This window comes from Lissotriton vulgaris, chromosome 7 (assembly GCF_964263255.1).
Source record: "Lissotriton vulgaris chromosome 7, aLisVul1.2, whole genome shotgun sequence".
NCBI classification, from domain to species: domain Eukaryota; kingdom Metazoa; phylum Chordata; class Amphibia; order Caudata; family Salamandridae; genus Lissotriton; species Lissotriton vulgaris.
Window position 1 is genome coordinate 1,565,314,847 of NC_141695.1, and position 12,189 is coordinate 1,565,327,035.

The window sequence follows — 12,189 nt, forward strand, 5'->3', positions numbered from 1 at the left end:
CATGCGCATGTGAACCACAACAGGCTGCCATTTCCGGTGTGGGAACGTTTCGACGTCATCTCTAATGACGTCAGTCATGCTATTTATCCTGTTACACGTGACGTCACCTCAATACATGGAGAGATTCGTTTCAAAGAGAAAGAGACAGCACAACTGAAACCCAGACTTTTCAATCCATAAAAGGAATGAGACAAACCTAGTATATTATCATTTGTCTTTGAAGCGCCCAGAAGCTTTGGAATGTGTGCTGAAAAAATTAAACATAGCATAGATACCGTAAAAATTCTAACAATCGAGCATAAAAAATGATTTTAATTTTCCATGTTGCTCACCCAACACCGCTGGACTTTGTAAATGGCACACCTCTCCCTGTAATGTCGTTTTCTGTATTGAATGATGGATTGCGTTTTAGCAGGTTTTTTCAAGTGCCCGAGGCGCACAACAGAGAAACGGATCCTCCAAAATTCCTTCGAGAAATTAAGAACATTCATCGACTAAGGCAAATCTCATTCTCTCCAGGTCCTTCCACAACATTTATCACTATCATTTCCCAGTCTCTTTGCCGTCGCTAGGGGTCATAATTGCTGCCCCTGTTTGGTGCCTGCTACCCATATTATTTGTTTAATCTAAATAATCTCTTAGACGTGTCCCTTTAAATGCTGTGTGTTTCAACAGATGACTGTTTGTGTTTGTTGTTAATCATTGTTCATTAACATGCTGAAGGCTCAAATCTTAATTAAAGCATGTTGAAAGACCTGCGATTTTATTTAATCAGGGTCAAAGCCTTAGTTATTTTTATTTTTGTATTTGTTTGCAGTTTGCGTCACTTTTGCGCCACCTGTGCGTCACTTTTTGTGACACACCAGCGGTGTAAAAAATGTGCCTTGTTGCACCATATTTACAAAGTGACGCATCTAGGTCGATGCGTCACTTTGTAAACCCCTACGCCACATTGTACCTGCGGCAGATATAATGTATGCAGAGGGTATTCCGACGCAAGAAAGGGTCATAGAATTGACGCAGTGAAATCTATAAGATTTCACTGCTCCACTTCATGGACGAAAATGCGTCAATATCTTACCCCTGCCTTATGGCAGGCATAAGACTGACGCAGGCACATTTCACACGGGACTTGCCCATGTGTTAATGACCCATTGCTAGAGTTGCGTCACTTTTGTTACACACTCCAGCAATGAGTCATTTTTGCGCCAACAGATGCGTAAAAAATACTGACGTATCTGTAACTCCTTGCGACATAATGCGTCATTCTGTAAATATGACGCATCATTGGTGTCGCAAGGAGGGCGCAATGAAAAGTGATGCATCACTGTTTTCTCGCAGGGATGTGTCACTTTTTCATAAATGAGGCCCAGGGAGATTCCGTGATTTGCCCAAAATCATAGGATGTTGAGCCGACGCCGAAACTCGAAGCTGGTTCTCTAGTTCCAAAGTCGTATTTCACCCCTGTGATTTTACTAGAGTGAGTTCAAAGTGTATGTGTGTTACTTTCGCTCTTCATATAATTTTTGGTACTAATAAAGTCACTGGTTCCGTCGGAATGTTATTAATACCCCCGCCTCCAGCTCCTCCGCTTTCCCACTTTTTCTTTGCGTTCTCCCCCAACCTTCTACTCTCCTCCTCCCCGTTCTTCCCTCCTCTTCCATGTGCGACTTTTTCTGCGGTGTGCACCTCCGGAATAGCATAGCAGCCGCGTGTCAGTTACTTCTCCAAGAACTGATCCCACCAAACAATTTCAGCAGTGTGGGGGCATTGGGGAAGTCAATATATTTTTTTACTCTGTGATCAAAGAATTCTTACAGTAATCGGATCCTGAATTTGCACCAGTTTCCTGCTTCTTTGAAAGGAGGGAATTATTCACACTGGCTCAGGTAACACCTTGAGCCTCCTGACTTAATTAAATCTGACATGCATCTGCTCTTGGGGCTAACAGATGAAAGGGTCTCTCCAATGAAAGGTAAGCTTGCCTCTAGATTTAGTACATGTTCTGGGTACACTCTCGCCCCACCAAGACTGCCACCCCCACAAGAATTTACAAACTAAATTGTACTCTCTATACACTCTTCCACACACCAGTTTTTCTAAACTATCCCTCTTACTAACAGCACTTCTCTAGGAAGACGTTGAGACAAATTCACTTCTGATTGTTTACACATTGAGAGCCCAATTAGTTAGGTCTATGCCATGATTCCAAGGTTCAGGGGTACGTTTCCAGGCCTTTGAAGAGAGAAGTTGCACAGGTATTGAAATTCCATTTTGTGGGAAATACTACACTTCTGCAATTTCCCTCTGACCAATTTCATCAGCTGCTTAAACCTTGCAAAATGATTCAAATAAAATATTCAGGAAAAATATGATACCTGCAGGTATCGGTGCAGGAAACACTGGTTGTGCGTGTAATTCCCCATGTTTCCTGCCCTACTGGAATAGAAGGTATTTTTTGAACACAACAAATATCGAATGACAGAGAAATGCTTTTTAATGGCTGTGGTAATAACCTTACTGTTTATTGGGACACACGCAAGAGAGACTGTTCTACAGTCTCCAGTGTGGTTCCAAACATATGGGTGATACAGGCAAAGATGTTATCACTGAACTTGTGACCTCTGTTTCATTAAGCTCAAAGGAAGATGATCATCTGCAGGGCCACTGGTGCACAGACAAAAAAATGAAGTCTGTCTGGTTGCATGTTGACCCGTCAGTATTGTTTTTCTGCATTGCTGATTGTCAGGGAAAAACCTTTCAATCTATTAAGAACCCAAAAGGTCAAGTTATCTTGCAAACACAGCTAGGCCTAGAGTGCAGTGCGGAGATCCTTTTTTTATTTTTTTGCATTTTACACAGTTTCCCATATGTTGTTCATGAGCAGGTGCAATTGAAATATGTCGTTTTTTCCTCTTCTAGACATGAAAACATGCAGGCAATCATAAAATATTCCATATGTTCTGAGTGCATAGCATTCACCAACAAAATAAAGTAATCCATTGTTCAGAGGACATGGGGAAGATCCCCATGGAAAAAGGGTGATTTTTAGTGTCTGTGACTGATTGCTCCAGGTGCTTGTTTAGTATAGCCGGGAAGTTTCCAGCACCATTTCAGAAGGTCAACAGGTCAACGGTTCAGTTGGTCAAAGATATATTTCACCATAGTGAGACAACTAAATGTAGGGTCACCTTAATTTAGAGGATTTTCCATAGGAAGGGATAGCCACAAGTGGTGCTGATAGACAATGTCGTCTAACTGACCTTGAAGGAAATTGATACGTTTTTGGGCTTCAAAAATATAGAGCATCACAAGTCGTCACTCTGTCATCCGGATACCAGTGGGAAGGTCGATTAATATGGTAGGATTATAAGGAAATATACAAGAATGGCGTTGGATGCTTCAGACTAACCCAGAGGCTCCGCGGGGAAGAACAAGCGATGGCTGTCAGCAGCTGTGCCCACCCTGCAGCTGGCTTTCCAGATGTCCCAAACACTAAATTCTCAGATCATAACTGACAAAACCTCACTCAAGATGGCAATGTAAAAGAGAACTTAACCATAAAATGGGCCATCTACTTCCAGGTTATAGAACACAGAATGAGCATCAACGGTAGCATTGCAATTCTCTCTTTGTTTGGCAACAATGTGGTTTGAATGGACGTTCATCACTCATGTGGTCCATACCTGCTGTCTCAGGCTTACATTTGTCATTGCCACTTATTTCAGTATATTACATTTTTTATGTGTCTTTTTCCTTCTATATCCTGACTCTCATTCTCCAGCCTTCTAAACTAAATCCCGTATTGTTTCCTTAGTATTTATACTACCAGAATCCTGAGTGGTCTTAAGTTCAAACTGTCCTTTTCCAGAGGTCCTGTGAATCTTGGCAATATTTAAATTCCTGTTTCTTGAATGATATTATTTTTGTCTTTGGTATTCATGCCTTGATGTATTGCTTTAATGCAAGTCCTTTAAAGATCCACCCTAAAGGGCTGATTATGAGTCTGGCGGTCCAAGGACTGCCAGACTCGAAGGCGCGCGATGGTGTCGGTCCAGCCACCGGCGGTCCAACCGCCCCATTACAAGTTGATGGTCGGACTGCCCTGGGGCCGCCACTTCCAGGGAACTGCTGCTCCCTGGAGGTGGCTCAGCGGTCAGAGACAGCAATATGCTTGTCAGGACCGCCGTGGTCCCACCAAGCATATTATGAGCTTCCTCTCCGCTGACGGTGTCATGGAGGTTCCTCCTCAATGTACACCATGGAGGAGGGGAAACAAAGGGGGTCTTACAGGTCCCCCCTGTGCCCACTCAACATGTGGATGTACGCAGGGGGGCATAACATGTGCATGGGGATGGGGGCATCGTATAGCATGGCTTACCTTGTAAGTTTATGAATGCTTACAAACATGTTCACTTGAGCATTCACAAGGGTTGTATAACACAACCACGCTATCCTTTCCCATGCGTTCCTTACAACAAATGTGTCTGAACCACATATTCCATTTACAATGCAAGTTGTTGCAACAACTTGCCTAAGGGGGGCGCTGGACTTTGCAATAGTATAATCTACTATTCCAACTCCAGTCCCCGCAAGAGTAGTGAAAGCATTGGAATTTAAATTTCAACGCCTCTTTACCTAACGCATGTCATTGTAACGACTTGCGTTGTGAATAGTTTGCGTGGTTCCGATGCCTTCCCTGTTCCGCCGGCGTTGCAAAGGCAACGTGTTGTTCGGCGGGCGAGGTATTTGCTGTTTCCCATTCACAAGCAATGATCTGAATCATTCCCACTCTGTATGTGACTATGAAGAGCAACTCTCTTCCAGAATGTGGAGGGCAACGAACCATTCCAGGATTTGCTGCTGGTGTAGGGAAAGTCCTTTCTCCATAGAGAAATTTTTTTCCAGGGGAGAAACAAAAGTGTGCATTTGCACAGCTGTCTCTATTCCTTTGTGCATACTTCTGCACTATGTAGATTTAGGGAAAGTGGCAATGGGGGTGTACCCCTGGAAAATGAGACAGGGGACAGGGCAGCTTTCTAGGCTTTTTTCAGCAAAAGTCTATAAATAGAACACAAATTAAGGCATGCACAGACGGAAATGTGATTCTCTACGTGTTCTTTTTTGTTTCAATAATTTTGGCATTTGAGTGTCTCTTTGACGTTTCTTCAACCATAGAACTTCCGATATATGAAGGTGCTTAATTACTAGTTTCCCTTTACCGAGATCATCTTGTGACCATTGCGAGGCAATTTATTGGAACCCAGCGCCACTAACTGATCCAGGAATGATCAGTTTTTTCGACTTTCTAATATATACGTTTTTCTTTTTCGAGAGGGCTAGAATGCAACAGTGGCTCAGAACTGCAGAATTGTTCACGTTTCTCTGATCGTTATCTGAAGAGGAAATGCTTTTAAAGTTTTGTTTCCTGTAAAAGCAGCATTCTTTGTGAATTTACATGTTATCTTTGACTGTCTCCGTTTACATACTTTCTTGTTTTCCCGGGGTTACAGTGCAGGGGGTCGGAGGCGGGGGAGAGAGGGGTTAAAGAGAAGCCATGACCAAGTTTATCTGCAGTCCCTTTCTCAGTTCCTATTCTGTACTAATTTCAAAGATTTACTTTTTTGTATTACTCGTGTTATTTATTGTGGCTTTGTGTTCTTTTATGTTTGTAATATTCGGTTCTTGTTCTGGGCGATTTAATTTTAATGCACATTTACCTGTAATATATAGCACAAAATAAATAAGAAAATAAAAATGTCACACAATGTATCAATCTCTCAATAAGGAGCTTACCTGAATGTGGGCACCTAATATCACTGTAACTACTTTGACCTTCTCACCTGACCTATCTCTTGTGGACAATTGTCGACTGTCTCCTCCACTTAGGCACTTACTACCTCCTTGCAGGGTGACCACCCCACTTCAGGTCACACTACAAGTATTGCCTGCAGTGTCTCCAGTCCAGAACCTTTCATTTATAAATCACCGATTTAAGATGTTTCAGGTCTATTTAGTTTAATGGAAGCAAAACAAGATGAACTCTCCTAGAAGAAATTAGACTATCACCAAAAATTCCAAGATTGGGCACAGTGTAATGGCCTGATGGGAGATGGTCACGTGAGTGGCATACATCAATCTTTGAGTCAACTTTGACAATGGCTGTGCAGGAGCGGATTACATCCTTGTCTATTGTGCACACAGTCCAGGGTCATAATTAATGTTCATATAAGAACAAGTATAGGGCATAGGGCACCACAATGCTGAATGTCTGAAGGGATGCCTTCCTGTGCATCTCACTCAGCAACAATATCTCATACACAAAAGGTTGAGTGATCCACTCTGGAAGTTTACTTACAAGCTATGTGTGCATCAGGGCAAGATATAATTATACATGATCTCTTAGTTCACATGAAGACTGGGTGCATTCACATTAATTCATAGAATATATACTCACACCCTTGAGTGTTTGTGTCCCACACACACTCATGGCGAGGTACTATCCCTCTCACCTTTGACTTGCATTGGTGCCTCTTGACCCCTGTCAGGTGATATACCTAATGTGGGGAAGTAGCAAAATAAATGGTGAGGTTTCATCAAAAGCACCCAAGCAGGTTTTCAATCAACTCCCAGTAAGTCCCTTTAGTTTCTCTTAGTATAGGGCTATAGCTAGAATTTCTGATTGGGAAACTATGAGACTTGTGGCAGTGGATGAGGGCCAAGTCTAGGAGCGGCTACTACCCCATTCTTGTTTTTAAGCTAGAATCATACACAGTGCTCTAAACTCACTTACCTCTGTTGGTAGACCTCAAGGTCGGATTGATAAGGCAGGCACTGGGGCAATGGTCGAGGGGCCGGTATATGAGTTCAAGCTGTGGGCTGGTTTTTTTGGGCAGCCTGGGGGAGTCAATTTGGATGGTGTCTGTGGAGTTGAGATGCTGACAGTGGCCCAGTGGGTGCCTAAGTGGCCTTTCTAGAGGCAGATTGGTGTCCATTACCTCCCTTTTACCAACGGGGCAGAGGTGTGACTTCCTTCCTCTCTCTGGGCCAGCCCATTAATGTATGCATATTGAGCAGGGGCAAGGGACTGAGCAGAAGTGGCCTCACTTGTTTTCAGGTGTGTTTCACCAGTGTGAACTAATCCGTGCATTTTTTAAAATCTAAGTGAAGTTAAGAAAACATCCCTCTGTCAGAGACGCCCCTCCCTTCTTTTTAGAAAACTTCGCCGAAGCAGTGTTTTGTGGAAAGGCAATATGCAAATGTAGGCCACTTTTTTTTAGTGTGCCCAGGCCTATTTTTGATCCCAATCCAACCCTGGTAGACCTCAGTGGTACTTGGTGCATATCACTCTCCTATGGCTGACCACAAAGAATCCATGGGTTCTCATGCAGAGAGTCTGCTCGATCCTCAGTGGTGCATATGTACCTCTGAAGCACAGGTCAGTGATGACAGAGCCTCTTAGGAGAGTGGTTCTCACAGACGTGCTTCTTGGAGTATAAAATGAAACTTTTAATTAACCCCTTCGCTGCTGATGACGAGCTCAGCTCGTCATCAGCCACAGTAGTCGTGTGTGGATGACGAGCTGCGCTCGTCATGTAACGCAGCTTTTCGTAAATTGCCGCACACAGCGGGAAAAGCCGCCGCAGCGATGCGGTTAAGAGTAAGATAAGCTTCAAGAGCACAAACCTACAGCTGTGCTGCAGACTGTGACACGGCCTAAACAACATTCTAAAAGTGACTCTATATACCCTCCCTCTGCCTGAAGCAGTTCCACCCTTGAAGTGCCCATAACATCTCCTTAGTAATCACAAACTCCAAATAAACTTCTTTCCTTCAACCCTGTGCACTCTTTCACCTGGCTTTTAATGCTTCCTCTTCCTTGCCTGAATTTTTAGATGTGACTGTATATGTTGGTGAGGATTCTTTGCACACACAATTACATTGCAAGGAGACGGCTGGGAACTCAGTTCTTCATGCAACCAGTTCCCATCCTAAACATTTGATCTGCAGCATCCCTTATGGGGAATTTCTTCGGATTCGCCGCATTTGCAGCAATGAGTCCGACATTGCAGTCTGTCAAGAGGAGGCATTTGTAAGATTTCAGAGTAGAGGCTACAATAGCAAAGACCTCACTCAGGCATGTGATAAACCAATGCTTCCGTACATGAGATTAGTTCAGGCAGCACAAGTTCTTGTACTGAGACATTATTGAAACTAGCAATTGAACCAACACACAAACACAATCTGTAAGGCTCATCACAACATATTCTAAACAACATAGACAGATTAGACAAATAATGCAGAAAAATTGGCCTATTATTCAGACTGATTTAACACTTTCTCAGTTCTTACCGAATGCACCTGTATTAACTTTTAGAAAGTCACGGGCCATGAGAGACAGTTTAGTAAGAAATAGTCCAGAAGTAATGATCTCAAGTTCTTGGCTAACACACAAGAATGGATTTGTGAAATGCAATTCATGCCGGCCTGTAAATTTGGAACCAGCACAACTGAATATTTGCCCCCCTTTTGCGACACCCCAACAAAAATTGATGGATTTTATAGATGTCGCACAGAGTATGTGGTTTATGTATTAAGCTGCACCTGTAATTTAAGGTATGTTGGCAGCACCAAACCTCAAATATATAACCGCATACTCCAACATCTTAGGGCAGTAGTCAATTCGGATCCAACTACCCTGTGACCAGGCATCTCAAGTTAGTGCATAACAACAATTTGAAAGATCTGGACTATTTTGTAATAGGGGCGGTTCCTAAAAGCATTCGAGGAGGAAACCGTGATCGTCAACTCAGACAATTGGAAAGTAGGTTCATCCTAGAGCTTGACACAAAAATGCCAAACGGGCTCAATATGGGGGAGGACCTACATAACTTTTTAAAACATCAGTCCATTTGGTCTTCCCTCAACTGCTCTCTGTGTATATAGATACATGCATATATATATGTTTATTCATTTTACAGAATTGGTATCATGGAAATGTGTTTTTATTTAAAACATGAAGATACTTATGCATTTATGCGGCAATTGTTGATGTGAAAGACACACTAATAAGAAGTATTGTTTCTATGTCTATAATATTGGAGTTGCACTGGCACTTTAAAAGGCAGAGAAAAATTCACTGAGTTGTCATGTGATCAAGGGAGGGATCTCCCAAAACGCGTCATGGCGGCATTGGCGAAATAAACTGAATGCACTGAACCTGGGTCTGCGCTGGTCTTTTTTCAAGAAGGCATTGAAAAATTCAAGACGAGGTTGGATAATATATATGTATATATGTATTTTCAGTATCTGTAAATTTCTGTGATTTTTATATCGCTGAGGCCACCTAGTGTTTCATGATTTTAATCATAGCACAGTATTCTCTTTTAATCACTCTTATGGTTCTTTTTCTTTTTGTGCATGAATTTCCCCAAGTCCCAGATTTTCTATTCCATCAACATGATATAGTAGAGATTTCTCAATATCGTTATTGGTTTTAGTTTTTGTGCACTGGCCCAAAATGATTTACTTAATTGATGGTTCAAATCATCAAATTTTGAGAATATGGTTTCCTCTATATACTATTTGGTTGCTGCAACTATTGACTTGCTTATTCTGATCAAGTAAGGGCATGCTCCCTGGGCTCCGGGAGACATATATTGCTGCTGTAACACCCTACAATTGTTTGTGGGTATAGCAGATGTTTCAATCGTACATTTTGCACTTTTTCATACAGGTAGCACTGAAGCACTTTTTTTTAAAATAGGCAGACTTTGCACTTAATTTTGATCTAATTTGAATTGTAGCATTTTTTGCACATGTAGTATATGTTTACAAACAGATATTTTACTTCATTTGCACTTATTTAAACATTCACCATTGGTGAACAAGCCGGTTGTGCCGGCGAAACGCGTCCTTTTTAGCTGCACCATTAAAAATTTGTGGCCAGCACACAGCATCGTGGACACGTACTTTGTGAGTGGGGAGAAGGTGAATGTTGTGGACCGAACTTGGGCGGTCCTTTCCCACGACACACCCGTTGGTAAGGAGTGCGGCGGCTGTTCCAAGAAACGGAGGAGTAAAAAATATATATATATATAGCTTTTCCGGGACACTGAATGACATCATTGGGACATGAATGGAAATGCTCTGTAGTAGCGGCCTTTTTTAAATTGTCTTTTAAATTACTTTTGACATATTTCTTTTTCATTAGGCACTATAGGATTTATGGTTTGGCCACGGAGGTTAAATACCCGCAAGAACTCTCACTGTGTATAGCTTCTGATGAGATTTATATACAAAAACAAACTATGCTGTCCGAATTTGAGGTATTTTGGGCAATTTTAATACATGCATTATGTACAATAATTGTTGATGGTATGCCTTACTTTCAATGTGCTGACTTCCAGCTACAGACTGCATGCACTAGATGTTATGCTGCTTGAAGACGATCACACACACCACAGTATGTTTTCTATGTTCACTCATAAGTCCAGTGGGAGGGGCTATATAATACTGTTGTAAATGGCGCCAAACCAGATTGACAAAGGCCTCCTGAGGCCGAAACGCGTCTCTCTTTGTGCTCGGGATCGAGGGCAACATCAACTAATAAAGAGATGCCGTATCTTAAGCCACTTCGTGTCCATGCTTCCTTCCATGGTGTCACTGTGGGAGGTGGATTGTTTGTTTCATATATATATATATATATATATATATATATATATATATATATATATATATATATATATATATATATACATACATATATATATATATATATATATATATATATATATATATATATATATATATATATATATATATATATTTTATAAATATTTATAATTTTCACCAACTTCTCTATTCAAGAAGAATCCTGGACACCTTGGATTGTAGCAGCAACTTACTTTATTTGGCTGCACAGCAACACGTTTCAGCTTACGTCTTGATCACGCTAAGTGTCAGGCGTTCTCACACTTAATTGTAAATGCAGTGAATAAACATAAAAGACGGACTGTGAATACATCAAATAGTGAAAGTAAGAAAAAACACCGGCCATCTTTACACTGTAATCAATACTTATGAATTCACCTTTAAATTCTTTCAATGCAGTATAAGTAAGCTAATTTACATGGCTGAATATGAAATGTATTATATTGAATTGTTCCCAAAAATAGATCATGTATCATCTTCAAACATTACCATTTATATTCCTCCATCATGGTTATAGGTATAAATGCCATGATAAGAAAACTAGCATAGTTTATAGTTTTAACCTTTTTCTCCTGGTAATCAATGGTGAAACATAAATGTTGTTTTACCATCCAGTTATGCCAACTAAGGGGCCTATTAGGATGGCGGACGGACCTGCGTCCGTCCGCCACCCCAGAGGAGGAGGGACCGTCTGCAGGGGCAGCGACGGTCCCTCCGTGCTAATTAGGATGTGACCGCCACCCTGACGGTCACATCCTGTATTTTTAACATTGCGGCGGGTGCTGCTTGAAGCAGCACACGCCGCTATGTTAAAAAATGCATGTTTAACTTTGCATGCACGAAGCTGCAGGCACCGCGTGGCAGGGGGGTACCATAGGTATCCCCCATGTGCACCCCCCAACCCCCTTCACCCCTGGGGGCCCGCAACGGGCTCCCGAAGAAAACACTGTATACCTTTCCACGGCGGAAATGCCGCAGTGGAAAGGTATAGGAGCGCCGCCATCCTAATATGGCTGGCGGTGTATGTTAGAGCTTTTCCGCCGCGGTTGGAAGGCGACCGCGGCGGAAAAGTGGCAGACTGAAAAAAGATGCCCCAGCCATCCTAATCTGGCGGGGGGTCTTTTCTCAGTCCGCAGCGGATAATCCGCATCTTCCGGGCCGGACGGTGGCTTCCGCCGGCCCGGAGGATGCGGATTATCCGCTATCATAATCGGCCCCTAAATTCATATAAAATACACAATCGGCAAAAAAAGGGTTTACTGCTCCAACCTTTAACCATTGTATACGGTATAAAAGGTCAAAGTAACACCCTTCACAGCTAGCATCCGAGAGCCGATAATATTGGCATCTTAACATAAACAATGTTGAAGTCAGCAGCCATGTAGTGCACAATTTCATGATGTCCAAGAATCATGGTGAGTTCATGAGTTCACAATTTTGCCCAAGTGGGCATTCTCTCTCCTCATTGATTACGAT